Below are 26,071 nucleotides of genomic sequence, written 5' to 3' on the forward strand. Positions count from 1 at the left end.
AGCACTTTGCCTCTCATGTTGGGACATGAAAGGAGGCTGTGACTGGTACAGGCAGCCTGACTACAGCTCCAGCTCCCCATGGCCATTACTCGCTGCAGAAGGGGGTGGGTTATTCTCGGTTCCTGAAGGCGTGTGCCAGAACATCCCGTGCCGAGGGACAGATCCCCTGCTATTCCGGGAAGCACAGAGGAGCTTTTTAAAGAGCTGTTTCCGGACAGGCAAACTGGCAGAAAGCTGAAGCCAGCCACAAGGGTTTGGAGTTTAGAATAAAAACAGGCTTTTCAGAGAGGTTTCTGGAACAGCTTGAGTGTGCCTAAAAATAAGGCAAGGCACACTAGCCTGTCCCAGCGAAACACCCTCTGACCGGGCACTGGAGCCAGAGCTAAGACAAGCTGCTGTATCTGTGCCGAAGAAGAGACGTGCAGGAGAACAGGTAGTGCCGTCCCAGGGCAGGTACTTACCAGGATGCAATAAGCAGAGTATCGGCACCTCCAGGCAAGATCACTTACACCCCTAGTGATGGGATTTGAATGGAAACAGCTCTGCAGAGTCTCCTCCAGACTGCCATACAGGAGAGCCAGGCTGGATCACCACTCTCCTTCCTGGGGCTGACAGCAGCCGGCTCAGCCCCTGGGGGAGGAGACGCCAAGCGCTCCCGCCCAAGCGGCCACCGCCCCATGCTGCTAGAAGGAGTGGCTCACAAGGGAGTGCCAGATTCCAGCCCATACCGCTCAGACATTAAGGTGGGGACAGCCACAAGGAACCTAGATCAGGGTAGGAATCCCTTGAGCCTCCCCATGGCTGTCAGCACTCTGGGGACTGATTCCAGCATTTCTGCCAGGTGTGAAGGGGGAATCCAGCCTTTCAGACAGTGGAAATGCTCTTTGTTCAGGTATACTCCCTGCCCGCCCGCACCCCCCCTGCACAGCCTCAGAAGGTTCCACACAGACTTGAGGTCAGGCTGCTCAGGATTCACTTCAGACTCAGCCCCACGACCCCCACAGATGAAGTGAGCTGTAGCTCACGAAAGCTTAGGCTCAAATAAATTTGTTAGTCTCTAAGGTGCCACAAGCCCTCCATATCCAGGAGAGCAGACAGCTGCTGCAGAGGTATTTAGAGAGAGACACAGAGCAAGCAAGCAAAGAGCCACTGGACATTGGCAGCATGAGGCTTGGATGCACAGTCTGTATGCTGCATTTGCAGCCTGTGCTACTAACGGAGACTCCATTGCACTAAGGAGTTAATGTAGAAGAACAGCTGCAGCTGGGTGCAGATACACCCAGGATAGGAATGCCAGTTAATCATGGTAGCTCTTTGGGTAGGGGGTTCCTCCAGACCCTGGCAGACAGGAAGGATGCATTCCCGAGAGAACCTGGCGAAACAATGGAAACACCAGGAGCCAGGGGCAAGACTGATCTCTTTAGTCACCTGAATGGCTGCTTTCAGAAAAGACTTGGCAGCTCAGAGGCTTGGGAAGAGGATATGGAGCTTTCACCTCTAGGTCACTGGTTTGAATCTGGCACGTGCTGCTAGCAGCTAAGTTAGACTAACAGCTGCTTGGCCTACACCCAGTGAGTTGGTGGGTCTCCGTCCAGCTCGGAGGGGGAACGCTTGTTTGCTCCATGAAGCCAGTGGCTATCTTAGCACAGCCCAGTCATTCAGCGATTGACCTAAGATGGAACCTGCTTCCTCTCAGAGACAGTCCCATGAGGTTAATAAAGCCAAGACTGGTGCTGTGGGCCAACCAAGCCTACAGCCGACACATACACAGAGGCCACGCATGCTCAGCCAGCTCAATAAGGAAGTGCACTTCCTTGCAAGCCATGTTTACCCTACTTTAACCAAGCTTTTCTCTTTATTTAAAGCTCCAGCTGGCATTTGATTCTGCTCCACCCAGCTGTGCATTGAGCAGAATGCCAAGAGGTACCAACAGCTACTTATCTTGGAGCTGACCGCCCAGACTTGTATTCACACCAGCAGAGCGGCTGCCCTGTGCCCCTCTCAGACTGGGGAGAAAGTGACCCTCTAATCCCAACAGGCACCTAAGGTCCACAGAAAACAGGAGGGGGCCCCGATTCCAAGCAACATCTAGACCTCGAGGAAGGAGTTCTGGAATCTCTGGAATCCAGCTGCCTTGCTATTGCTATTGCCGAGGACTTGGCAGCATGTGGAGGGAGGCGGGGTACTGCAGGTGGTAAAGCAGGTTTCTCAGCCTCCCCACCCCAGCACAGCCATGTCCGGATGCTAACAGGGCCTATTCCAGAGTCACTTGCCTCCTTCCCATTGGCACAAGCGAAACTCCCTAATGGAGCCATCCCTATGGTCCTCAGGACTGGGGGTGGGGGGTGTTTCTGCCCAGAGAGCTCCAAACTGATAAGCAGTAAGCCACAGACCCCAGCCCTGTCTGCATATGGAGGGAGGACGCTATCCTGCTCACCTGGAAAGCACCGAACGCTTCTGGGGCAATACCACAAGGAACTGAGTAATGCTTGGCCTCCTCCCTGCCCAGCCCTGCCAGCCTCACCCCACTGAGTAGCTCTCTAAGACCCACCTTGCCAGCGGGCGGCAGTAGCAGGCAGCATAGGATCGCAAGCAGGAGTGCCAGGCTTAAGAATTCAGGCAAGAGAGCTGAGCAGACAGCAAAGAGCTTGCTGCTTACTGTCTGGACTGCATGTTGGCTTGCACCAGAGTTTGGCTTCTCCAAAGCAAGTGGAGTACATTATACCAGGGCTGATTTGGGGTGGGAGGGATCAATTGTACTGGGGCCCCAAAACCTCTGCAACTGGGGTGAAATGGGAGGAGGGCTCCACCAAACCGGACATACCCGGTACACAAATTTCTCTTGACAGGCCTGATTATAGCCCCAGCCTTTGTACTGAGAGCAGGGCTTCGTTTTGCAGAGCTATTCCCCAGACCCACCCCAGAGGGTGTACGGGTGACAAAGCTCAAGGGGCTGGAGCACAGCTGGCTGGTAGAAAGGGCAGCTCTAACCCTGCCTGCTTCCAGCTTGTGTCAGACAAGCTCTGTGCCTCACTTTCCCCATATCTGCACAGTTCCACTAAAGCACTCAATGCTTCTACAGGGGGCTGCTTATCCCCAGCATCAGCATGTGTTTATGCACTCAAGGGATTATTTGAGAAAAGCAGCCTATGCCACAGATGGCTCCAAACATGGCCCTGCCCTGGGGACAGCTTGGGTAAACACAGCAGAAGCTTTCCAGGAAAGAGCCTGGTGTGGTTTGCACTAGGAGACAATGGAGGTCATTCCCTGCTGCTATGCATTTCCCCAGTCCCACCTGTATGGAGGCATCCAGGGTGGGGGTTCTAACACTAGCAGATGGAAGGGCATCCATCCCCCACTTGCCATCTACCCCCTCAAAGGAACCTTTCTGCTCTCTGAGGAGAGGGGAGGTTGCTCAGAACAATGCTCAGATCAGGAGTGACCCAGGCTGACCCACGGAGCCAGGAGAGCTGCCTTTTATGGCCATGCCAGACTCCACTCGGACTTCATTCCCATTCAAGGTTTGCAGGGACCTTAGAGAGCAGAAGAGCCATAGTCCACCCTCTGCATTGCCTGTGACCCAGACCCGGAGTCACAACAAGTCAGGAAGGGAGGGATGAGTCACAGTTTCAGACTTGATAAGAGCAGGGAGGACTGGTAGAGGCAGCCACATGCATTTCCAAAGGAGAGGTTTAATTACCACCTTCCACCAATACTCTGAGTCATGCGTGGAAGGAGCTGGACCAGGAGAGCTCTAGGCGGACTGCTCCCCTCCACCCAGGAACAGACCCAAGCCAAGCTATTTCATGGGACAGCCCAGCCTGCAAAAGCTACAATGCAGCCTTAACCCATTTCAGTGCCTGAGCTGGCAGAAGTTAGTCCAACCCTGACCCCCATTTCCCTCGGCCGGCTGACTTAGTGGCACGTCTTACGTCTGAGTCAGGGCATTGGGAGGATTTTATAGGGCAGAGGGGGATTGCACCTTGCTGCGTCGGGATGAGGTCTGCTCAGGATTCGTAACCGAGAAGGTTGCTTTTCCTGCAAGGGCTTGGTGAACACATGTCTGAGCACCACCCACAGTTACCAGGCAGCCCTGTGCTGTAATGAACAGCAAGAGCCATGTTCAAGAGAGAGCAAATCAGACCCAGGGCCTGGCAATGCATTCAGACAAGCCAACACAGGAAAAGAATTCAAAGAGGAGCCCAAAGGTTGCCTAGCAGAGTTAGAACAGGGGTCAGGAAATCTGGGTTCTAGTCCCAGCTCTGCCTCTGATTGAATTTGGACAAGTCAATGCACTTATGCACCTCAGTTTCCTCACCTATAAAATAGGTGAACCACACTGAAAATTAAATCTCACCAGTTTAGTGCTATGAAAGTCTACTAGATCCCTGAAATCCACACAAAGCTAGCACACAGACACGCCCGCTCATCATTTTCAACCTAGTCCCCCGTGACTATCCTATGTACATTTTAAGGGCAGTGTTCTACTCTTTGTCTGTCTGTAATTTTAAGCTATAAAGTTGTAATTGTATTTACTGGTTAGGTTACAACTTTAATGGCTTGTGCATAATGCATGCTTATGCGGTAGTAAAAAAGGCAAAGAGAACCACTAATGGAAGCTGCTCAAGCTATTTACTCCCCATCACATGTCAACAGGGTATGCTGGACAGGGTGGAGATCGGGGTTGAACTAATGCAAAGCACTGGGGTCAAGTAGAATATAGGACGTGGTCTCCACACCACACAGGAGCATTCAGTTGTCAGTGAGCTGTTAACGAAGGTAAGCACGCATCAACATTTCCAGAAAAAGGCCAGAGTCAATCGCAGACTCAGTGCTAAAAAGAGACTGGTCTTACATTCAGCAATTCAGCCCACATCTCTTGTTATCCTGGTAGGTCTGAGATACTTCTGTCCCTCTTCTCGCATCTGTAAACGAAGTGAACTTAAATTGCTGGGTACGCAAATACAAAGGGTCAGTCTGAAAACTGGGCCAATATTTGTGAAGAACAATTCTCTTTGCAGCGTCAGGTGGGCGGGATGCAAGTTGCAGGCTGACAGCCATCTGTCAAGGGGACAACAAGCAAAGCAGTGGCAGCCAGGAGACCCTCAGAACAAGTCACTGTGCAGTATCCAGAGACAAATGACATTGTCCTAAAGTCACTACTTGTTATGGAAGGGCACCTGCAGAGCTCATCTCAGGGTGAGGCTTGCTACCAATTCCATGTCACCGCATGCACGCCCCTCTATGGTCGGCAAGGTGACTGGAACAGGGAGTCATTCGAGACAGCCCCAAATACACAGCCCTGGTCGCTCCCCCAGGTGAGTACTTTCCCTGCCACGGGGAGGCTGGCCTTTAAGCCACAATAAAAGCAAGGGAGTTAACAAGTCCTGGAGTGAGTATCGACCCACTTCTGTTTCACAGCTTGGTCAGTTCCCAAAAAGAATACTGCTAGATCCCAGGGCACCAGACAGCAGGAGTAGCTTTCTTTATAGCTGAGCAGACGGAAGTTTTGTAATTTGGACAGAGAACTGGGGGTATCTAAATATAAGCACCTGGGTGGGAAAGGGGATAGGAAACACTTAGCACTTCTCAAATCTTCTCTCATGCCTCAGTGAGGTAGGTCTGAGTAATAGGGAAAGTAGCAGGGAGGTGAGGTGAATCACACAGTGCCGCAGAGAGTCTGAGCCACAATGAGGAACAGAATTTACGTGCGTAACCTGCATGTTATCCCAAAGCAGAGACCACCTACAGAGGGAGGAGATAGTCATAAGCATATGGGGCCAAGACCCCAGAAAGTAAGTGTTCCTAAACTGGCTGGGTACACGTACACACACACACACACACACACAAAGGACGGTGGGTCAGAGAGAACAGTGGAGTAAAGGGAGAGATTTTTCATAGCAGTTTAGGAGATTTAAACACCTTTCAGTAGGATTGATTGAAGAGGTGTCTCAATCCCTTTGCCTACTTTGAAAATCTCAACCAAGGACCTTACAGACAAGATGAGGAAGCAAAATGTAAGTGGATGGTACTTGAGACATGGAACTGGAAGCTGAAGAGGTCCAAGAAGGGCTGACTGGAGCCTATGGAAGGACTATGAATGGGTGCAATCACTGCCAGTTTCAGAGTGGTAGCCGTATTAGTCTGTATCAGTCTGCATCTGCAAAAAAGAAATGGAGTACTTGTGGCAACTTAGAGACTAACAAATTTATTTGAGCATAAGCTTTCGTGGGCTAAACCCCACTTCATCAGATGCCCCAATGAATGTTAACTCTGCACTGAAATTCAGGTTTTGCTTAAGAGGGGCAATTTTCTATTTAAAGAAAAATGAGTTCCCCCCCCAAGGCCAGGTGTAACCCTGAGGGGAACCAGACCATCTGCCTCCCTCCAGTAATGCACAGCATGAGCAGGGCTGCTGGAGGATGTCCAATCAGAGGCCAGCAGAAGAAGCAGGTTTTGTGAGTGCATGAACTATGAGGAAGGGCTGGTTACAGAAAGACTGAGCATATACTGGACAGTAACTGCTGCTCTGAGAGATGAAGGAGTTTGACAGCCACTTATTTTCCAAGCATGCCTGGGTTCGGCTGGAACACTGACTGCTCACACAGCTCTGCATAATGCATGAGCTGCCGTAGTTTTTCCAGTGTAGGTGGCAATCATTTAAGCTTACAAATCAAAAGCTAGGCCGGGGCGTTTTACAAGCTTAAATGAGCTGTGCCGGATAAATTTTGGCTGCGAACAGGAAAACAATTTTCAAGGCACTGCACATGACTATCTGCTCTAAGAGACTTGTACAAATAGTGGGCAAGCCAATGCCCCTGTGACACAGCATCTCTAGTCCCACAATACAGCTAGCCACTCAGAAGTGCAGGCAAATTATGTCGGCTAAGGCACCAATCTCTTTGAGAGTAGCCCGACGAGGGTTTCCCAGATTAAGACTTCGGGCACCAGCTTTCTTCCATTCCTTCACAGCACTCACCATGAGGCTTCAGAATACGCCAGACCCAGTCTTGCAACTGCCCAGCTCCATTACAGGACAGAGTTAAAGGCAAGCAACTGGAGTGCAGCACTGCCCAAACACAGAGCAGCTTCGTGAAAGGTGGGAAGAGTTGCAGGGGCAGTCCTATTCTATGATTCTACTGGTTTGCATGCCACTGGAACAGAGGGGCCAGAGATCATGACAGGGCCGTTGGCCAGGAGAGCCCTGCTAGGCGATAACAGATGAAGGGCAAGGGAGACAGCTGGGAAAACTGTACACTACAAGATGTTATTGTTTATAGCGTGGCCTTTCTGGAATTCCTTGCAAGTGTATTCAGTTAGGAATTAGTATTATTCTGACTGAGCACGCATCTCCCTTGGGGAACAGGAGAAAAGACTTTCCCGCTCCTACTCACCTTTCTGGGGATGGGGATGAGGAAGGAAGCAGGTTTTATTCAGTTCAGAGCTGCACTGGAAATATGAAAGGGGATTTTAGCCTTTTTATTGTAGGAGCGAGAACAAATGAAGTATCTTAATGCAACAAAGAGCCTTGCAAGTGGAGATCGTGTTTGTACTTTGACCTAGTTTTCTCCAGAGTTTCATCCATGCTACAAAATAAAAAAAAAGCCACAATTCAACTCACCTGGCAGCCTCTGGTCAGAGGCACGGAGCGAGCTAGTAATAAGCCTGATCCTTCGCACCTTGAGAAGTGTCTCTGTAGGGTTAGGAAGTAGCACAGCTCAAACAAGGACTGAGCCTGCAGCAAGTGCACCTCTAGGCGACTGAGCTAGCGGAAAGAGAATGTCGCTGTTTGACTAAGGGCTCGGAAAATGTCAGCTGCTCCAGGAACTATCTATTCTGTGTGTTTCTGCTGTGCTCCCCACGGTGTCAGTGCATTGTGGGACCTAAGAGCCCCAGAGGAGAATCCAGCTCTGTCCCCTTGTCAGATCAGGGGGTTTAGCACAGGAAAGCTAGTGAAATTCATTCTGAAGGCAGCAAGATACATGGTTATTCTGGCCTCCCAGTTGCAGGCAACATGCCAAGTGGGTAGTCAACAGTTCCCACCACTGCAGATACCCCTAACCGCTGCTGCAGCAGAGGTGGTCCCTCGTGTGGCTTGGGCCAGTAATTTGGAGGGACTGGAAGAAAGGATGCCTGAGTCTTCACCCTGTTGAGAGCAGAGACACAAGCAGAGCGAAGGTATGCTCTAGGCAGCTGCAATCAGAGCAGAGAACAAAGTAACAATGCATCCAGGCAGTCTTCTGTAGAGCAAATGACATGCAAAACCTTTGCTCAGCCTTGAAAATCTCTTTTGGTGCCAGGCTGCTCTGCATCACGCCAGCCATACCAGCTACTTGGCTTCCTACTCCAACGCAGCAAATACAGAGTTTCTCTCCATGCCTTCCGAGTCAAAGAGAATCCTTTCCCCAGGATATTAGCTCTGAAGAGGTCTCGTGGGAGAGAATTAGCCGTCACGAAAACAATGCCCTTGGTCATCACTAGACGAAAGCTGACCTACAGCATGCAGGCATATAAACAGAGATTAGGTTAACTGGTCTGTACATAACAGGAGTACTTGTGGCAACTTCGAGACTAACAAATTTATCTGAGCATAAGCTTTCGTGAGCTGAATGCATCCGATGAAGAGGGCTGTAGCCCACGAAAGCTTATGCTCAAATAAATTTGTTAGTCTCTAAGGTGCCACAAATCCTCCTGTTCTTTTTGCGAATACAGACCAACACAGCTGCTACTCTGAAGCCTGTACATAAAAGGGTTTCCAATACCACAAACGCCCCGCTCGGATTTGGAAAGAGCAAGAGAATTTGCGGGAAGACCGGAGGGCAGGCAGCAAGTGGAGCTGAAGCGAGATGTGACCAGAGGACCCAGGCAGTGACCAGTGGTGCTAACACTCAGCCTGGTATTCACCTTAAAGTCATGGGAACAGATTCAATTTTATTAAGATGATGTTGAAGTAAAAAGAAAACGGTACAGAGTTTAAAGCATACAAGTTTCTGGTTACCAGGGAATAAGGTACAGATTATCAAGGGGTGCGAAATTCGGTTTAGGAACGGGTGACATAAGGAATACATAATCTGCACTCTCCCCAATTGGGGGTAAAAGTTTAACGGATCAAAGTACAGACACTGAGATATGGGGGTATGTTGTCCATATAATGGCTATGTTCAGGTGTGGAGTATAATGAGTGGATACGATGATGAGGATGGATTTACCCTCATTGGGTGGGATTTAATGTTCAGTGAGTTTATGGTTCCAGTTCATATGGTCTAATGGAAAAAGTCTCTCCGTCCCTTTTTACAGTCTCCTCCACTCTTGAAGTGCTTAGCCCTGTTGCTGTGGAGGACAGTTTGAAAATGTGGCCCTGAAGGCATCATAACCAGAAGGCAAATTTTAACAAGATTGAAGTCTCATGATTTTGGGGGTCAGACTCGTGAGTTTTGAACTCTGTGTTGGCAGCATTGCAGGGGCCTTCAGGGAAAGTGGAGCACAGACAGACCACCACACAAGGAACAGGGTCCTCCTTCCCTGTAACAAGCAGAAACCAAGTCTGCCACCAAAAACTTCTGCATTCAGAGACAGGGTCATTATATCAGGACTCATCTGTTTTAAAAAAACCCATGATCCAGGTATCTGCTAGGCTGCTCCCTATGCTTGTGGGGTGGTGTAGCATAAAAAGCCAACAGGAAATGCTTATTATGAGGGGCGGGGGGGAGTTTTCCCATTCTATTAGTAGCTACAGCAGCAGACACCAGATCTCTCCCAGGAGACCATGTGAAGGTCAAGCCCTGCTCCTTTAATGGAGTCCAGGAGAGTAATATGCAGCACACTCCCATCCATCACTTTGGAAGTGCTCTGCTGGCAGGAGCTCTAGACATGGACTTGCCACTCAACTCTAATGCAACTTTGCACCCTTTGTTGTGTCAGCACAGGAGCTGGAGATATCCAGACAGGAGGAGCCACACCTGCTAAGCTACCACCTCCTAGACAATGACCCTGTGCAGCTGTCTTGACGGGTGCAAACAGCACCCACTGAACGCAGTACAGATGGGGACCAGATCACACTGTGGCAGCTCTGTACATTGACCGGGTCATTGGGGTTTACCGCATGAATACGTTGGTTTAGTTTAATAGCAGGCAGCTGGTAAAAAACAGGAAGCAGAACAATGGCTCGAGATAGCCGCCCATCTACCAACACTTATGGGACATCACAAGAGATATTCCCTTTGATGGTCTACTCTGACCATCTGCTGAGCTCCCCCCTCACCCCACTAGTCTGTCCAGGGAGGGGCCCAAGCCTGGGAACACAGGAGAACAAAAACCCAACAAGATTTAAAAGGACACACCCTCAACCAGGGAAAGGAAGTTACGGGAAAAGGGACCAATATCTGTCCTAGACCCCAAAGCTATAGGCACCTGGGACAGAGAAGCTTCCTTCGGGTCTCCACTAGAGGATGGCAATGCCTCTGGGAAGAGTCCTGCATATAGACAGTTTAAGACCTTTTTTCCCCTCCCTACCTCCTTACTCCTACTGTTACAGATTTAACACTTGGGTTTAAGAAGGCTGCTAGTCACTATCTACCACTGGTCCCAGACTCCAGAAGGGCAGAACCATGGGTGCCATACCCAGTCAGAGCTGCTGGTTAAGCCTGATCGATACAGAAGGATGCTGCAGCTCAACACCCGGTCTCAGAATGGAAGAATTCCACGATTCCATACCAGAAGTCATGGCGCGAGGCGTGCAGAGGGGACAGAGCTGCAGCGAGCGCTATACTTGTGACCTTGGAACCAAGGAAGATGCTGGGAGACTATCCAAGAAGCTGAGATGATCTATTGGACGGTTCCACATCCTCAAAGGGGACAGCAGCAGCCACACTGCCCCAAGCATGCTTCTTCCTAGAAATCTGTCAAAAGTTAAGAAAAATCCAGATGCCAATGCAGAGGGTGGAATGGAAGTGGACGGAGTGTCACCTAGCTTGATCACCAGAAAGATTCAACAGTCACACAAGATACTACCCTACTGAACTGATTCAGTGTAATTACTGCAGAGAAGCTGGGGCTAACCTATGCCTTTTCAACTGTAAGTGTTTGGCTTGCAGTTACAAGGGCTATTGCTATGCTGATAGGACAAACAGTGCTCCCCATTCCAACCAAACCATCAGCATGTGCTGTTTCCCCAACAGCAAGCACCTGATGGGGAGAGTACACTTTGGTATCCAAGGTGCAGCAGCTCACTGAGGCACAAGGCTGCTCCCTCAGAGGCATGGGAAAATACCACTCTGCAGATTCAGGAATTCAGGCAAAGTCACTGCCCAATACATGACCAACTGAACTCTATGAAGCAGCCAAATATTTGTACAGGCAGTGGGGAACTCTCTAAAAGCCGGTGGAACCACTGACTATTAAACTGGTGTGACCGTTTCTAGCCCTGAAAGTTTTTATGGAACATGCCACCGCCAACGCTTTTGGGAGTAAGCAACTCTAGTGAACTGGGTTTCACTTCCACAGACAGGCATTTACTGACAGCTGAAAACCATGGAGATTCCAGACTGGCCAATTCCATGCGCATGTCGGGAGGACATGAAACTAGATGTGCAAAGTTTATTTAAGGGCACAAGAGTGTCAAAACAGAACCAAGTATCAGGTCAGGCTAGATGGTTTAGCCATCCGCTCCCCAAGAGCAATGACTTTTTTAAAAAGGTTTAATTCTTTCCTGCTACAATCCTGGAGTCAAGGAGTTAAGAATCCTGACAAGGAGCAGAGGAAGCTACAGCTGGAAAGAGAGAGACTAGAAGCCTCATATCTCCAAAGTTATTTGATCTACATCCAGACAGCTTCATCTGTGCACAGATAACGTCTGATAAGGAAGTCTCCAATAAATATGCATCTATTTGCAGCTCGAATGCCTGCGTCTGGCCCTTTCCTTTTGCTCCCTGAGATAAACTTGCCTTTCTTTGTGCCGAGCAGGCAGCAGAATCTTTATTAGAGTTCCAACTTTAAACTGATTTACTGTTGAGTGACCCCAAAAAAACAGCAGGGAAGCCGTAAATATTGTTGCATAAAAAACAACCTATCCCCAGAGATGCTCAGCTCCTGGTCATGACACTTCCAGTTGTCAGGCTCAAATCACTCAGCCAGCTTCTCATGGGGGGGAGGAGGGGGTGGTGCAGGACTGAAGGGTAGGAGCTATGCATATCAAGGCACAACAAGAGGACACTGTGCCCCCATACTGGAGTGCGTGACCACATTCTACCCCCCCCCCCTTTCAAATCACAGGCCAATGTTGAAAGCCAGAACTGCCAGCTCCAGTTAAAAGGATGTGAGTCTAAGAACATAGGGCTTACCAGAGCACTATCTAACCACTAAAATAGGTTAAATGAAGCTCAGGGATATTACATTAACCCCTTGGACAACACAGAGAATCCTGCTAAGCATCTGCTCCACTTGGAGGCTGAAGAGCCATGGTGTTTGAGGGTTACCCTGCCATAACCAGACAGTCTAGTTACACTTTAGAAATCTTACTTTGTGCTTAGAATTTTTTGTAGATTTCAAACTAAAAGTGTTGACATTGAGCATCCTAAAGCACTACCCTTCAGAGGCAGGCCAGTAACTTTAAACACACCTTTGGGTAAGATGGTGTTAAGAGGGGGGAGCCCCCCCAGTTTCCCCACACTTGGGAGTTTTTAGGATTTCATTTGACATTCTACATAGAGAACAAACCCAAAGCCAGCTGCCCTCCCCTACAGAAGGAGCGAGGGAGGGAACAGGCAAAGGAGCAGCCCCTCCATTTTCCGGGAGAGAACAAAAGGTCAGAAGGGCTGTTGCTCTCCCCATTCAGGAATCGCATTGTTCACAGTGAGGCACAAGTGGGATGAGCCTGAGCGAATGCAATTAGATACTCAGGCCTTTAAAAGAGGCATTTAAGGCAGCTTGACAAACACATGTAGCAAGAGGCACAGATTTTAAGGCAGGTGATCTCAAATCCTCCCACCAGCAAATTAGATAACACTTGAGGTACAGAAAGTAGGGAAGAGAGAAAGATGCTATAGACAAGTGCTGGTCTCTAGAGCCCTCAGGAACAGTGCCACACCTAGGGTAAGGAGAAGAGTTTCCCTTTTAACTCCATGTTCACACAGTCATAGCCCAAATCCCAACCTGCAGAGGGCTTTACATGTCTAATTCACACACTTCCTGGAGGTGATCTGTAGGCCCCAGAGGTCAGATGAGTCTATCACACCTGATTATCTCCTCCCCTCACACAACAGGGGAAGTATTAGACAGAAAGCAATTTCTTCTTAGTGCTGAGCCCATATCTCAGCCTGTCTGACCTTACACACACACACACCCCCACTGAATCCACTCACATTTGGGGGCACCACCCACTCTGCCCATCACAATGCCAAGGATTGACTCGGGGCAGTCCTGAATCCATGAGCCCCTCCAGCATTTCTGACTTCATGTGGCCTGGCCTGGCCTGCCATCCCCTTCCTCAGCCCACAGCAGTGGGAGAGGTCTCCAGCAGGTCTTTGCATTCACACTTTACTAACCACAACAGGGGATTAAAAACAGGACATGTTTTGTCCTGCAACGAACCCTAACTTTGCAGCAAATAATCAGGGATACAATTTGGCCTTGAAGGTGTCCCAAAAGCACGTAAAGCAACCCCGACTGGAGCACCAGTCAAATCCTCTGTGTGAGGTATAGAAGCCAGGAAACCTTTGGGATCTCATGACAGCATCTGTGGCCCTGGAACGCCACTTAACACAATCTCTCCACATCTCCCTCCAAGGGGTAAGTGTCTAAGGGCTGTATATAAGTGCCTAAAGATGCAGACAGGTACCTAGTGGGGTTTTCAAAAGTGCCTAGGTGCCCAACTCCCATGGGTGTTATCGCACGACATGCCCAACTCCATGAGCTCTGGTGGAATTTTCAGAAGTGCCCAGGGACCTAAGTACTTTTAAAACTGTGGCCCTAAAGCACTGCCTAAGTTCTAAGGTGATCTGCAAGGTCTGAATGGAGCCCATATTGCTTTGTAAGGGGGTCAAGAAGCATGTCCAGGCCCTGTCCACACCTTCCTATGCCACTCTCTAAGGCAGAGATTGGGTTAACTGCAGGAGCAGGTCAAAACTGCTTTTCCTCCTAAAAAAATTTACAATAATTTATAATTTATAAAATAATTTATAAAAGTTTACAATAACTGCAATAATTTACAGCTAATGAAGCTCAGATGGAAGGCACAGCAAATGCAGTGCTCTATAAAAGACTAGTTGCTGAGGTTATGAAAGGGGTCCCTTCCCAGAAGGAGAAACAAGGATGGGGAGGGAGAGAGAGAGCACAGCTTTTCAAGATTCCACCAGCATCAATGAAAAATAAAAGCATTAAATATATAAAGAGTCAGACCTTCGGTAGCTTAAATCATTTCAACGGAGGCTTGACATGGAAGGAAAGTTGAGGAATTCAAAGGGAGCGGAGGGACCTTTAATGAGCAGGAGACTCGTGTGTTACGGAGCAGTGATCTTTTAAAAGAAAGCTGAAATAGCAGAACACGATTCACTCACTCCCTCCCCATCCCCCACTCTGCTAGCTCTGTCCTTATCATCTATGCAAACAAAGGAAATGAATTCCTCTGTTCTCCTGGCATGTTCATACTGTACTGGAACCGTTCCCCCAGCTTCCCATGTCAGGTAGATGAACAACGATCAACAGGCTCTTGGATAACGTCATTCCGAGTTGCCCAGAAAGATGGGAAGGGGCCTCTGGAGACGGGCCAGCTGACTGGAGGAGGTTATTACAAAATAGTAATTTTTAAATGCCATCACTGGGAGGCAAAGGTCATTTCCAAGACTGTTGATACAAGGCTACTACAAAGCATCCTCTCTCATGCACCCAGTGGTGTGTGCATTTCTCATGCATTCCTTCACACAAATCTCAGCTCAAACCAAGAGGCACCCTCCAAACTGTGTGTTTCTCTGCAGTTACCTGTTTTGTTTGGTTGCAGCTCTCCATCAGTAGAGCTCACAAGAACAGATGCAAGAGATGAATGCATTCTCCAAACCTTGGAAGTGCCTTGGTTTTTCCCAAGTTAATAGTTATTGACAACCCCACATACTCAAGTCAAGTTCAGGCTGTAATATTTCAGCACCTCCTATCATACGATGACAAGGTGTTATGTATTAATAGCTTCCACTACTCTCCCCTTCTAAGAATATGCACAGTGCTGGTCATTACAATTATCTTCCCCCAGCAAGTGGAGTACACGATCCTCCTGCAAGCTGTTTGAGACACACCCGCCTCCTTTAGGTCTCTTGCTGAAGTCTGGTTATTATAGGTACACAGCAAATGGTGAGCTGAAATGGCCATTTGTTGGGCCACCACCGTGCTAGCTGTTTGCATGTTTTCCTTACCTGCTGCAAGTTGTTCTGCTTTCTGCCACACGGAAGCAAAAGCCCCACATAAGGGAAGGCCAGGGAGCCAGCACCTGCCAGACAGCATGCAGCTCAGGGCATTATCTCACCACCATATGTACTCGTGGGTATGCTTAACACAAGCAGCCGATCGGCCTGTTCTATTGTGTCTCATGCTGATATTTTCCATTGGATTAAGCCTTGGAAGCAGTGAGTAACTCAGCCATGAAGAGACATTTCAGAGATGCCAAAGCCAGAAGGACCATTAAATGATCCAAGACTGAGGGGCTCGTTTTTCAGAGGACATTATATTTCCCCCAGTTACTGAGCACAATAATGCATTCATTTGTGTTTGGCTAAAGCCTCTTCTAGAAAGGCATCCAGGCTGGATTTGAAGACATCAAGAGATTAAGAACTCACCACTGCCTTTGGCAGTTTGTTCCAATGGTTAATCACCTGCACTGAAAAAAATCTGTGCCCAATTTCTAACTGACTTCAACTTCCAGCCATCAGTTCTTGTTCTACCTTTCTTTGCTAGGTTAGAGACCCCATTACTACTTGGTGTTTTCTTCCCATGAAGATACTTCTATTACTCTAAATCACCTTCTTTTTGATCAGCTAAACAGATTGAGCTCTTTAAGTCTCACTGGAAGGCATTTTCTCTAGACCTCAAATCATTTTTGTGGCTCTTTTCAGCAGCCTCTCCATCAGCATCCTATAAAACGTGAACAGAACTGGACGCAATATTCCAGCAGCAGTCTCACCAATGCCATAGGCAGAGGTAAAAGTCACCTTCCTGCCCCTACGTGCTACTCCCCTGGTTTATCCTAAAATGGAGAGTCAGGGAGACATGCAGTAATAGGGTGCGATGCCCTGACATGTGCAGTGCTGTAACCATGGAACACCCTCACATGGGCCATCCTTGAGTGGCTGAGAAACTCCACTTTACATGCCCTCTCCCTGCTCCACCCAATCTGGGGGGAGGGTGGAGTGTTATGCATGTTCTTTCCTGCCACCACTGCTTGGAAGGCAGGGACTCCTGACAACACTGGGTGGGGTGGGGCGGGACATGGTTGGTATACACACACTCGGCAGCACCTCCCATGCAGCAGGGAAAGCGCTCCTGCAATCACAGCTGACTGGGACACCAGTCAAACCTGGCCTCTTGGCCTGCATGCAACATGGGCTAAGTACTGCTGTAGCAGGGGACAATGGGCAATCATGATTAATGCCAACTCCTATGTTGCACTTATGCAAGTCAGCTACATTCACCCTCAATACTGTATCAGGGCAATCTTTAGACCAGCGGTGTCCAATACGTTTGCCACTAGCCACATGTGGCGAATAGGCTATTGAATTGTGGCTAATGCATGTGGCTTTTTTATAATGTGGCTAATAAGAAAAATTCAAAACCTCAAGTGTGGCTAGCATTGAATTTCTATTGGACACTGCTGCTTTAGACCAATCAGCAGGCCTTTCGCCACAGGGAGCTGGTTAGACCCCAGTCAGCTAACCTGATTCCACTCTACCACGTGCGCATAAAGAAATGCCAATTCTTTTCCCAATGGGAAGGTCCAAGGAATCTTTAGCAATTTTACAGAGCGCCAAGGTGACTGACACACTAGAAGCATGCACATATTCTTTGAGAACACCACGCACAGCACCCTCCCACACCCTTCTGTCAGCCACTTCTGAAGGTATGTTTGGCTGAAAGAGGTCACTGCAGAAGTTTCCATTTTTGAATCATAACTATTCCATCGCCCTTGCAGGCCAAACCTGTTGCACCACGTGGGCTCTCATAAGCCTGCTAATATATTTTTGCTGTTCGACGTGTAAAAAAAGGGAAGCCACTCCCTTTCCCTCTATTTTCCTCCCATCCCACACTCTCTCTTCCCAGGTTAAGAACCTGAAGCCACCCCATTACTGCATCTTCACTTTGACAGCAGCATCACCCTCCCCAAGGTTAAGAGTCAACAGGGACCAGTCTCATTGGTTGTAATAGCACATGCATGCCCCATTATTAATAGCAAAATCCAAAGGCTCTGATAATTACTACATCAGAATAACTAGAGGCAAAATTACATTAAACGTGTATGCTTCTGTGTTAAGCCCTTTCCCCGCCCCTTGACCTGCTTTCCCATTAACAAGATGTTTGGGAAAGACATCAGCTTTGTTGATATAAACCGGAGAGAATCCCTGGATGCAAACCAGCTCTTCCAAGCCAGTCAGCTGTGCTTGGGGACTTCCCAACATCCCCGAAAACAAATATGGGGCCCAACCGTCAGCATGTAAGTGGAGAGGCTAGTTAGGCACAGAGGAGCAGCCAGCCAAAACCCTGGGAGCAGACGTGACACCCCCCGGAGGAAATGCACCTCATCTTCAAAACACCGTGGTGTGATGTTCGAGGCGGTCCCCTCTTCAGCTGTCTACCAAAGACACTTGCAACACTCTGCCCCAGTTACACGGAGTTCTGGTGATGCACACCGCAGCTTCTGTTGCGCAAGAACAGATGAAACGCATTTGTGCGTCCACACCTACTATGCAGCTACAAGTGCTGTACCAGGGCATTCTGGGAAAGCGTGGCCAGCCAACAGTGCCTCGGTACATGTGGAATGCCCAGCAGGACACAGAGCTGCCCCATGGGCTGCTGGCATCATACCCTGTCCTGCCACAGAGAGCTGGCAAGAGTATCAGACAAAGCAGTTACAGAAGTACAAGGGAGGGAGGGGCTGTCCAGCTACACTGTGGTGGAAAGAAGCATGCCAGACCAGCTGCAGAAAGACAACCATGCGCCAGCTTAGGCCACCAACTCCTAGTCTCGAGGTGGGCAGGGACACAGCTGGATTTAGACCCATCCATGCTCAATTACAAGCCCAGCTGAAATTAGTCGTGGAGACAAGATCCAAGTATCAGACATGCTGCCTCCACTAGAACCCCCATCCAAACATGTTCTAGGTACATCGAAGTCTGGAGACCTGCAGAACTGCCCTATGGCAACACCAAAAGATGCTAAGTTCAGAATCCCTTTGAGCTAGGTGTTGCTCAGACACAGAACAGAGACCCTGCCCCAAGGAACTTCTAATCGAAGCAGAAATAGACAGAGGAAAGATCTACCCCATTGCACAGTCAGGGGACAGAGACAGACATCAAGCAATTTGCCCGTGCACACCACAGGGAGGGTTTGGCAGAGGCAGGAAATTAAACCAGAGCTCTCGAGTCCCAGTCCATACTCTTAACCACAAGCGTATCCTTCTTCTCCACAGAGCAGCATAGAAAGGCTAGGGTTAGATATTTAATAGCAAAAGGCAAGGGTTGAAACTAAACAGAAGAGGTTAGGGGGTTAGTGGTATACAGAAATATAACATGGCTAGGATTCATTCAAAAACATAGCAAAGGGGCAAGTTTTAGGCAGGGGTTTAAAACAAAGGCAATTAAAAATAAAGATGCCACTAACAAAGCGTGTTCCTGTCAACCCCTCAGTCACCTAGCTTTCAAGTGCTCCCCATCTCCTCCAAGATGTGGCAGACTAAGCTCTTTGGGGCAGGGGTCGCCTCTTCCTCCATTTGCACAGAGCACCATAAGGCTGTATCCCTCAGTCCCGAAGGCAGCCTTCGGGGATTACCCCTAGATGCACAATAGACCTGGCATTTCCCACGGCCTCTTTGAAACCACATTCAGCGCTGCTCCTTGTGTAGGATCGGGATGAGCCATCTGTGCTCCTCGATAGGAAAGGCATTTGATTTTAAAGTTTAATAGCAACCCTTTCTGCGTAAGAGGATGTTCTCTCGTTGGCAGGAGAAGCTGGGTCTTCTCCTGGGGACACAGCTTCTGGTGCAGGAAATCACCGTTGGCGCTACAGCACGGGGCTCAGCTTCCTTCTCACCAGTCACATTTCCTGGAGAAATCAGCAGTAGCTGAACTCAGCTGTCCTCGGTGAGTTTTATCAGAAGGAAACAAGCAATAGCACTTGGCTCAGTGCTTGACACCATGCTGGCAGACACTCTCTAAAAACCTGGATGGGCACCTTGGAGAGTGTATTTCTCTCGGTCATTAAGGTCACGAGAATGCATCTTAGTATGTCTCAGTGGGCATTAATAGAGGTGCAGTTGCCCTACACTGTGACAAAACAGTCTCCCTCCGTGGTCCAGCAAGGACACCCAGCCATCGCTTCTCTCAGGCAGAGACCGTCATCTCTCTCACTGCTGGTCAGAGATTTGTCCTGGCTGTACAGTTCCCCACCAACACTGTGATATCCCCAGCAAACCAAACTGTCTAACCAGTACAGCATTTACACTTTGTAGTTTACTATTCTCAAGCTCCGAAAAACGTAATCACCCGCAGCTGTAAGTTACCACACAGCTCTTTCTAAGCAAGCACATTTATTCTTAAGGTGAAAACGTTAGAGAAAGCAATTCAAACCCAACAAAAGAATCTACAGGCATGCTAATAAATGTACCACAGATCACCCCACAACTCTGCAGGGGCTCTGGTAGAAGTCAGTCCTACAAACCCCACCAAAGGGTTCTTCTGTGGTTACAAGCTCATAATGGCTTTAGCTCAGAACAGGCACCCCCATGCATGTATTGGGCTTTCCTCTACACAGCCTGAGCCTTTGTGCTTCAGATGCCAAAAACAGGTAATCAGTAGACACGGGTCCCTTCAGAGAATTGCCACAACTGTCCCACTTTCATTTAAGGAAACCAACATCAAACCTCAGGAACAGAAACTCTACATGCTCAGATTCTCTCATTAATGCCCGTTTGTTCTTGTTGGAAATATCAGTGGGACAGATGAGAGAACTTGCCATTTGCCCATGAATAGGAGATTCTGGCATGCTTGCTTGAGCTGCCCGTGACTCCAAAACAATACAATTAATCACAGTAACTCCATCTGGAGAAGATAGATTTTATTACTTTTAAAAAGCTATGAACAAATAGCTCCCTAAGATCACAATAATTGCAGGCTTTAAATTTAGGCTTTGAGGCACTCGTGCTATTTCCAGCTTGGATAATGGCGAGAAAAATACAGTATTTCTGTAGTGCACTCCCCATTTTACAGCCAAGAAAGGCATTCAAGAGGGAGAAAACAAAAGGATTTGGGGTCCTAACTTCATTTCTATATTCAACCGCATTACATCTGCAGAGTTCAGATGTTTCATAAGAAATTATAACCAACACCAGTCAACGCCCAGCCTGTCCGAGCAAGTTAATGGTTTGCCACTAGTGCCCTGCCTGCGTGTCAGAGTGATTACTAGGCAGCTGTTTAAATTGGCCAAAGGTCTTTTTACCACCAGTTAAGCAAATGCACTTCATGCCGTGATATGCCCTAGTAAGTCAATGCCACAAAGCAACAGAGTCCAAAGGCAGCATGGCTCCACATTCCCGATATAGCAGCCGCAGACAGATGTGACACCCGCAGAAAGCTATACAGCTTCCCCCTTCCACCCCCCATCTCCCCTCTGCCAGCTAGGCACTTTCCACAAAAGAAGGGCAGGGGAACGCTTCTTATACAAGTTTGCTAGCAAAATGATGCAATTGACATATGCGGATCCTAATTAGGAAATTTAGTTTTTTCCAAAACCGAATGAGCCTTCAAAGAATTCACAACAGCCACACTCATCTGTTAACAAGTCTCATTTGTCTTCAGTGCACTGGAAAAAAACTTGAGCAGAGTTCACCCTTTCCAATTTCATTGCATAGCTGGAGAAAGAATTATCTTTCCGGAGCTGGAAATGGTCTCCCACCCCTGCCACTGCTTGCTGCCAAACACCAGCAATATTTTTCATCCAGAGATCTCAAGGCACTTTACAAGGGGAAGGCAAAGTTGGGAAACTGAGGCAGGGTTGAAGCAACTTGCCCTTGGTCACAGTAGAACCAGGGTTCTAGTTTCAGTTCCTAGAACAGTATCCCCCCCCCCCCACTCCCTCCCAGGGCCATGCTGCCTCAACATCTCAGGCCCAGTTTGTATTTATTTTTACAGCTGTTCATGGGTAATGGCTTTGGTCAGCCAGGTGTGGAATATTCAAAAAACATTTAGCAACCCAGATCACTTTCACCTGGCTGTCCATCCTGCCTCAGGAGTGGGCAGAAACCAAAGTCTCTCACTCAACATCCTGAAGAGAACCTTGAGACACATTTGGTTTAAGTACTGAGAAGCCAAAACTCTCAGTGCACTGGGGCTAATGATGCAAACACATCTGTAGACAACAACATCTGTATTAAGAGTTTCAGATTGAATGCCACGCCCCCTGCCCTTTCTGTAGAAATGATTTCAGAACAAAGTGACTGAAGCATTATGAAATGCCTAAAGGCCTGACAGAATCTGCAGAAAAACTAATCAGGGATGGCAGATTTAGAAAGATATTTCAAACCTCCATCTAATTAGAAACATCTTTGTGTCTGAGGACTGTTTCCCCAGCCCAGCAGTTTATGAAATATACATTATTCCTACACAAGAGAAGTGGGAGGTCTGTTTGTCAACGAGATTTCAGACAAGAGCACAGCAATATTCCTAGGCTGCGTATTAAACTTCAAAGCTAGAACTGCACTTGTCACTTATGTGCTTGTTTCAAAAGAGGTCTGAGTGCTGAAAAGGAAATTCCTGCTCTGCAGACACAGGAGTGTTTTATTCTGTAAACACCTGTAGTATCAGTAGGTTTCAGTGGGGAGCACTAGACCATCCTAGGACAAAATCACGGATTCCATTTCAACCAAGGCTATTTATGCAGTACCACTGATGCTTTACAGATTGGTCATAGGTGATCCCTGCCCTAGAGATCCTCAGGTACTAAGGTGACGGGCATGAGGCAAAAACCTAGACAGTGGAGAATACTTGCAACAGAAGATCAGTTCTCTGGTCTTTTTGAAACTGCTCTGAAGGACAGAAGATACATTAGGAGCACTTTCCAAGGAGAGAGGCCGATAACCCACATCACCCAGCTAATGCTGTTCCCTCACTAAATGGGTCCTAATGCCCTTGTCTACTAAGAAGCATTTACTACTTATGCTTTCCATCCACAGATCCCAAAGTGCTTTGGGAAGGCAGGTCCATGTCTCCCCAAAGCCACACAACAAGCACATAAGACAGTGAAGAGAAGTCCAACAACTACTGTGTCATGTATGACTGCTGACTACCTGCACCCTTCACTACCATAGCTTATTTCTTACTGCAAAGCACTTTCAGATACTCAGAGAATGAGAAGGATCATACAAAACCTAATTCTATTCCGGCTACCAGCTTACATGCCTAACCTGAAACATTTCCCCAGCACTTTCAGATTCCAAAATTAATGCGACATTCAACTGAAGTTTGACAAGCTAATTAGACCAGGCAAGCTCATGCCTGAAAACATTTACATCTTTAGATGAGATCAGTAAAACAGTCAGAACCAGGACTTGCAGCTACCTGCAATGTGCTTTTTGGTTAGACGCTACACCAGGGTCAGGAAGGAGCAATCACTACAGCAAAGCAGGGCAGACTTTTTAAAATTTGTCAGTGAAGAAAGCACCTCCCTTTGCAAGAGCACAAACATTAGTTTCTATAGAATACCTCTCAGCCATTACTGTCAAGAACTGGTAAGGAAACCCAATCTAGCCAAGCCAGATCTTTGCTATTTGCCAGGGAAGCTTCCCCAATAGGACTTACCATGACCAGCTAACGTGTTAAACTAGGACCTGGCCTTGTCCATACTGGGATTTTCACACGTGTTTGATGACATTAGGTAACATGTTAAAACACTCCTCTTTTCCTAGTGTGGACATTGCTTAAAGGAGCAACAAGCAACTCATTCCCTCTTCACTGACCCTGCCACACTTGTTTTATTCCACATCCCAAAGGTTCCAAGTTCCTGAAACATTTTGCGTTTTGTTTTGGTGACTGCCACTGTGCAACTACACCCCCTTTTAAAGCTGCTTCAGTCAGGTTTTGAGATTCCTTTGCCAGTTTTTCTACATGCAGATACAATACTCCTGCTACCCCATATAATCATCATCTCCAACTGCTCCTCTGAACCACCTGCTGTGTGGTGTCACACTGGATGGGGGAAAAAGAAAAGGAGGACTTGTGGCACCTTAGAGATTAACCAATTTATTTGAGCATAAGCTTTCATGAGCTACAGCTCACTTCATCGGATGCATGCAGTGGAAAATACAGTGGGGAGATTTATATACACAGACAACATGAAATAATGGGTGTTACCATACACTGTAACAAGAGTGATCAGGTAAGATGACAGCTAGGAACTTGGTGAAGAGCTACTGGCCCCATGAAACTACAGAAGGGTTGCCAGTGTTCTGAAAGAGCCACAAATCTTCTCAGACATGAAGGTGAGAGTCAAAGGTCTCTAATCAGACCCACAATTGGTGCACCTGCACGAACGGTGAAAAGCAGAACGATCTTGTGGATCAGGCACTAGACCGGGAGTCAGAAGGCAAGTTTTGCAGAAAGAAAAGGAGGACTTGTGGCACCTTAGAGACTAACAAATTTATTTGAGCACAAGCTTTAGTCAGCTACAGTGGCCCACCTTGATCATCACTACAAAAGGTTCTCCCCCTCCCCGGTAATAGCTCACCTTACCTGATCACTCGTTACAGTGTGTATGGTAACACCCATTGGTTCATGTTCTCCGGGTATATAAATCTCCCCACTGTATTTTCAACTGCATGCATCCGATAGAGAGCTGTAGCTCATGAAAGTTTATGCTCAAATAAATTTGTTAGTCTCTAAGATGCCACAGTACTCCTTTTCTTCTTTTTGTGGATACAGACTAACAAGGCTGCTACTCTGAAACCTGTCATAAGACAAGTTCTATTTCCAGTCCTGCCACCTCTTGGGCATCTCGCACCACTCTGCTTTTGGGCTTGTCTGGGGGAGAAAGTTGTATCAGATTAATTTAAAGGGTGGGAGTTAAGTTGATTGTTACACCACCACTAACCCCTGCATAGACATGCTTGATTTAAGAGATTTAAGAGCGACTTCTTTTGGTTTGGCTGACCTCAATTAAGAATTGGTTGAAGAGAAACAAACAAACTGATGCAAACAACTGTGTGGACACTTAAATCTGTGCAACTTTTTTTTTTTTTTTTAATGTAGGAAAGACATCAGTTTCCCTATCTACCACAGGGGGATGAAAGTACTTGCCTTCCTTTGTGGAGTGCTTTAAGAGCTCTGATAAAAGTGCTATGGAAGACCAAGTGTCTTCTGAAACTGATCCAGAGCTAAAGTGTAAAAAGCCAAATCCTACACAGCACAAGAAGAACAGAGGCTTAGAGATAAACTTTAGAAGCAACAGGACCAAACTCAAAGTTGGAAAAGCCCCACAACCATTAAAACCTTACTGATCCCAGCTCCTGAACCTGATCATGGATTTGTGGGGGGAAGCCTGCTAAAGCAGTTAGTTCTGTACTGGTCATTATCAAGGATAAATATTGCCTGGGACTAGACGGGAAGTTGTTCAAGGTCTGCAACTATAAGGAAGGAGAATCAGCTTCAGAGGTGGTAGAAGCAACTGACCTTCCCAACTGGAAGCTAAGCACTGGGGAAGCTGTAACATGAGAGACAGCTGTAACCTCTCAACTGTGTGAAGTGACCATGGATTCAAGTGGTGTTCAACTTACTCCAAGCGTTCCCCAAAAAGATGCTTTTGTGCATCTGGAAATGCAGCTCTGCACCAGCAGGATTGGTCACAATGCTATAAATGGAGTTTCCGCTCCCCTCAGTTCTGAAGGAAGTGGCTTTTTTCCTCAGCTGTGCAGAATTGCTCATTGCTGGGGAGACTCCTCCGAGACAGACATGGTGTTGCTTTAGTGGGCTTACGACATAGGTGACTTTGGAGAGATGTCATCATGTTTAATACGTCTGTTTTTAAATCCTTTACAGTTTTACACCACTACCCTGCTGGAGGCGGGCGGGGGGGGTGGAGATGGGGTCAGAGAGCTCTTCAGAACTACGACTGCAACACTTAAAACTCTCCCCACTTCACCACTGGCATGGTCCAGGCCTGCGAGGACTCTGGGGGCTTCCAATACCCTGTTCTCATGAGCAGGCAGAAGTAGTCTGTTCTTCCTGACACCATTATCCATGGCACCAACCCCCACACCCAGCAAGTTGCCAAGTTAAGTTTTCACTAGCCACATAGCCCTCCTTCTGGAAGACTGCTGGTTGAAAGCAGGGAAAGGTTAAGCACTAGTCTGGTCAATCCTGACTGCGTGTTTAGGGTATCTCTACGCAGCCCGTGGAAGCAAGCCATCCAGCCTGGGTCAGACTTAGGAAGGGGGTGGGCTTCAGAGCCTGAGCTGCAATTTCAAAGCGCTGTCTACCCAGCTATTCTTGGAGCACTAGCACGAGACCCACTAGCCTAAGTCCCTCACATCCGGTTCCCGTTCCCGTCCCTGTCCCCCCCCCCCCCCTCAGGCTGGGAGGCTCGCTGCAAGGGCTGTGTAGAGACACTCTCAGGGCTAGTTTATTTTGATAGCCCTGTTTGAAAGAAACTGACTTGGGGAGGATACACCCATGACTCATGGGTTGCTGAGACAATAGAAGATAAAAATCCATTGTTCTAAAGTGGCTGAAGCGCAGTGGCTGTTTTGCATGGACTCTCTGGCAAGCCTGAGAGAGGGAGGTTACTGGGACCCACTCTCCTACATGCCATAATTCAAGTTGCATTTTTTAACTAG

General features: G+C 48.0%; 1 protein-coding gene across 5 annotated transcripts in view; it reads right to left on the reverse strand.

Moving 5' to 3' along the window:
• The window catches only part of JUP (junction plakoglobin), a 50,669-nt gene that overhangs the window by 17,989 nt on the left and 6,609 nt on the right, over positions 1-26,071 (reverse strand). Inside the window, exon 1 of one of the 5 annotated variants that reach the window (XM_048829990.2) lies at positions 7,622-7,645. The exons of 2 other annotated variants lie outside the window; for them this stretch is intronic. The gene's annotated coding sequence lies outside the window, so the exon portion shown is untranslated. Of the gene's footprint in view, positions 1-461; positions 598-4,855; positions 4,881-7,621; positions 7,646-26,071 lie in introns of those variants that run through there. 2 more of the 5 variants (XM_048829989.2, XM_048829988.1) reach the window with 2 other exon arrangements.

The sequence above is a fragment of the Caretta caretta genome, chromosome 27 (assembly GCF_965140235.1).
Source record: "Caretta caretta isolate rCarCar2 chromosome 27, rCarCar1.hap1, whole genome shotgun sequence".
Lineage (NCBI taxonomy): Eukaryota > Metazoa > Chordata > Testudines > Cheloniidae > Caretta > Caretta caretta.